We start from the raw sequence: 4779 nt of genomic DNA, 5'->3' as shown, positions 1-4779 counted from the left end.
ACTTAGCATGACACCCTCAAGGTCCATCCACTTTCCTACAAATGGCCATATGTCATTCCCTCTCATTGCCATGTAGTACTCCATTGTGTATATATACCACATCTTCTTGATCCACTCATCAGGTGATGGACATTTAGCCTTGTTCCATGTTTTGGCTATTGTTGACATTGCTGCTATGAACAATGCTATTTTTTAAATATCCCTGGTCCCAAGGATCCTCAGCTGTGGGGTAGTAACGCTAATTCATCCAGGATGTATGGGTGGTCAGTAATAAGGACCCTCCCCTCTGCCTGCTGCCCCCACACTCTGTCCTTTCCCTCTCCCCTTTCTCCAGATGTCAAAGGGGAGGAAGGTGTCTGGCCAGGCCCGTGGCGAAATGCCTGTGATTTACCGGTTACTCTGTATTTGGAATCTCATCCTGGAACGAGTTTAGTTTCACATTTCTTTTTCTGAATAAGAATTCCTGTTGGATGGTGACGGAAGCTCAGTTGGGTCTCTCTCTCCCATCCCTCCCAATAGCCATCTCCTCTGGAGGGACAGATGTCCCCTGGCATGTCCTGACCCAACCTGGCCTCCCCTAGGTCATGGGGGCCAGGCAGGACGGAAGGGCTGAGCTGGACTCTGCGGGACCCTTGCCGCAGTGCAGCGTTGGGGAGGCCTGGGTCTCCCGTCCTCAGGCAGGGTGGGGACAGCAGTGCCCAGCGTCAGCCTCGGGGATCCACAGAGCAGGTCCGGCACTGGGCATTCCGTCATTCCCGGTCCTTGCTTCCACCCGTTTCCCTTCTATCAGGCTCGAAGGCAGGGAGGACCCGGCACCACCCGTGCCTGTCTGGTTCTTAGTTCTTGCCTCACCGTCAGGCGGGTGAAGTCTCACACACAGACCTGGGGGGACCAGCACCAAGATGTGCCGAGAGAGAGCAGCGTCTTCCCGGTGCTGGCTGTGTACTGATTTCCCAAGGGAAACCAGCAGGACCCGCTCTGTCCTGTTGTGTTTCCTGGGCTTCGCCAGGTTTATAGCACTCCGTGTAGACACAGGAACCCTAGAACGGGATTCCGGAAGCTGAGATCAGAGCCCAGCCCCACCACTCCTGTCACCGTGTGATTCGCGGCTAGCCCTTCCTCTCTGAACCGGGTTGTGAAATGGACATTATACCCATGTTCCAGCCCTGCCCTCGTAGGTTGCTGTGAGGAGTAATTGAGGGGGAACCTGCTTTGCAAGTGCAAGATGCTGGTGTTGGTTTTGTGCTGTGTGACTTGGGGATGGGGGGAGGGGCGAACATCAGGTATTTTCATGACCACCCCCTTTTAACCTGGTCCTGACACCGTGCTGAGCAGGAATGGCCCTGAATGACCCTTGTGTAAGAGAGAAAACATAGGTGCCGGTGAAGAGCAGACTCCAGGGTCTGATGGTCATGGTTCAAGTCCAGCGTCTGTCATGTTATGTGGCATCGGGCAAGTTTCTCATCTACAATGTGCCGATGAGACTGACACCCGCCTCCTGGTGTGGCTGGTGGGAATGAAATTTGTTGAGATTTGTAAGTGTCCAGACCAGTGCCTGGCACATGATGGTCCTCTACAGCGTCAAATGAGAGCATCCATGGAGAATTTGCTTTTTAAAAATCTTTTCTTTACTAATTCTTGGGGTTCCCGGTTGACAAATCTGAAAAGCTTCAAAACTACGTTATCGCCTCTTTAAACATTTTGGCAAAACAAATATTTTCATAAACCGACAAGATTAGTGCCTTGGGAATTATATGTTACCAAGAGCATATGGGACAGGAATGAGAACATGTATTACCAGATTTGTGCTCCTCGCTCTAACGTTCCCGGGGCCAGCCTTCCGGGGTAACGTTCTGATACCTTGTGGTTCTTCAGGAGAGAGGAAAAGAGGAGTTGTGGTCAGAAACTGAAGAACAGGCTGGAAGGAAAGTGCTTGCTTGATTGTGTCATTGTGTTCCCATTGCTGTTCCATGAACACGACGCCAGGAATTTAAAAGTAGACCCTCATCGAATCGTTCCCGTTAAGCCCTGCAAGCCCTTTCCATTAGGAAAGTGTGACCATCAAGATCAAGTGTACGCCAACGGCCGTCTGAAGAATTTGGTGGACCACCTCCCTTGCCAGGTTAGGAAAAACTGCCCCTAGTTTCTCCGGAAGAAGATACTTTATGGGAGTAGCATCATCCGTCTGGGAGCTACCGACTAAAAAGAGGGTAAACTGTCCACTGTCCTTTCTCAGGATGAAAAAATGGCCGTTTTTATCCCCGACTGAACTCGACCGCCTGCCGTCCTCTCGGTTGAAAGACGGCCCTCCCCTCCTAGGTGACTTGGGGCGGGCACCCCTCTTGGACAGCAGCCAGTATTTTAGAAACTGAAGCAGCACCGAGAGGTTATCGCAGTGACTGTACTTAGTGACGTTGTCCAAATGGTGCGTTTTTACCAAATGGCAAAGGCCAAGAATTACTTCAAAGACATCAAGAGTTTTAACTGTTCTTGGCTTTATTGCCCGTAAATTTATTTTTATTTTATTTTTAAGTTGCCTTTTTAAAAAATGAGGTAAAAATTCACGTAACATAAGATTATTTTAAAGTGAGCAATTCAGTGGCATTTAGGACCCTCACAGTGTTGCACAACCACCACCTGTATCTGGTTCCAAAACATTTTCATCCTCCCAAAAGAAAACCCTATTCCCGTTAGGTACTTACTTTCCATTGCTCTGGGCGTTAGTCCTTTTTTTTTTTTTTTTTTCTTTTTGAGAAGGACCAGTCACGGGGATTTTTGTGTGTGCGCTTCTTGTAAAGCTCTTTGTTCAGCACTTTTTTCAAAATCTGCCTTTTTCTTTGAAGGATGAGTGAATTTATCAAATGTGGAAATTTAGGCCAACTTGACTTTTGTGATTTTAGAAAGACACCCTCACTGTAGATAGAAATGGCCCTTAACTTCGATGAAATGAAATCCCTCTCGTTAGATGTAAGTGAACAAGATTAGATCTTGGAGAGGTATGGGGTGAGAACGGCTCAGGATGGCTCTAAGACCAGAGAAATCTCTTCACGCCATTGAACTTTTTCGAAACTTCGGGTGACTCCTAGTCCCTCCAGAAAAATACAAAGTTTACACATATGTTCTGTTTTCCTTACTTCCTTCCGTTCAGCTTCATTCTCTCCTCCTAACCTTTATTGTCATCTCAAAGAGAGACACTCAAGTGGTGTTCAAATTGCCAGCAAAGGCCAACCTTCCTGTCACTGTCACGGAGATGGCCACTGTGTGTAGCTGGGGTGCCTGGTGAAGGGCATGTCCTTCCCCCTCCCTGTTCCAACCTCTCTCAGAGTGATCCAGTTGGTGGCAGGGAAATACTAAAAGACATAGTTTGTTTCCCTGATTACTTCCTATATCCATCACGTATTGGTAGCTCGTTGCTCACAGATCATCAGGACATTATAGAGAAAGATTAGAGAAGATCTTAGAAGGCTTTACTCTTTTTGCCCCTAGATGCTTATTTCAAATCATATTAAAATCTATATCTTCGAGTCTACACAGATTCTACTAATTTTGCATAACTGTGCTGAGTGTAAGTCTAGATTCGGTAAATCAGTTGTAAATGTAGTTCTCAGGAAGTACCTTTGAAAGAAACTCAGCCATTTTGTAGTGTCATTGATTATCATCTGGTGATTTTTATATTTGAATGCATTTAAGTGTTTATGTTGCTTTTTATGTTTATGTTTATGCTTCAGTGTTATGTTGCTGTTTATGATAGAGCTGCTGTAGTCTTCACTTACATTCAAGAGGAAATAGTTATAATAATAATATAGATCAGCTTTGAAAGTAAATACATTAATAGCACAGAGTCACATTTACTGCCCCAGTCTGCTGCTGAGAGAGGAGAGAAACACATGGGAAAATGCATGGCTGAAATAATTTGCTTCACCAGCATAACTTTTATTTGTATGGAACAGTAGTGCTAATCAGAAATAGCAAGGCCTTCTTCAAAACTATCTTTTCAACCAAAATTATGAAAGTAATAAATGCCATGATAGAAAATTTGGAAAAATTTTTATGCATATACTTCATGCATATTTGTGATATTATCCTGTGAAATATTTTGCTCCATGTTTTTCGCTCAACATGACAATGTAAATAGTTCCCAGTTTCTGAAAATTGATCCTAAAAGGCACCGTCCTGTCGAGTCATAAAGTCGTGCTGCTAGGTGCTGCGTGCTGATGGAAAAAAGGTGCTTCCTGCGAGCACCTGGCTTTAATTCACGGATTTGCAGGACATTTGGCTCGTACAAGCCAGAGCACATGTTGTCCGTTTAATCCACTAACCCCTGAAAGCTGCCTATGGTCTGGACTGGCTGACTTTCTGCTTCCTATTTCCAGCTCTTCGGCCTCCTTTTTTTTTTTTTTTTTAAGTAATTTATTGTCAAATTAGTTTCCATACAACACCCAGTGCTCTTTCCCACAAGTGCCCTCCTCCATCACCACCACCTCTTTTTCCGCCTCCCCCTTCCTCTTCAACCCTCAGTTCGTTTTCAATATTCAGTAGTCTCTCATGATTTGTGTACCTCTCTCTCCCCAACTCTCTTTCCCTCTTCCCCTCCCCCTGGTCTTCCATTAGGTTTCTCCTGTTCTCCTGTTAGACCTATGAGTGCAAACGTATGGTATCTGTCCTTCTCTGCCTGACTTATGTCGCTTAGCATGACACCCTCAGGGTCCATCCACTTTCCTACAAATGGCCAGATTTCATTCTTTCTCATTGTCATGTAATACTCCATTGTATATATAC

General features: G+C 45.6%; 1 protein-coding gene across 1 annotated transcript in view; it reads left to right on the top strand.

The window, feature by feature from the left end:
- OSTF1 (osteoclast stimulating factor 1) overlaps positions 1-4779 on the top strand; it is a 57411-nt gene that overhangs the window by 29881 nt on the left and 22751 nt on the right. The gene's annotated exons all lie outside the window — the stretch shown is intronic.

This window comes from Suricata suricatta, chromosome 13, assembly GCF_006229205.1.
Source record: "Suricata suricatta isolate VVHF042 chromosome 13, meerkat_22Aug2017_6uvM2_HiC, whole genome shotgun sequence".
NCBI lineage: Eukaryota > Metazoa > Chordata > Mammalia > Carnivora > Herpestidae > Suricata > Suricata suricatta.
Note: the sequence above shows the minus strand (reverse complement) of the source record. Positions and strands in the feature narration are given on the sequence as shown.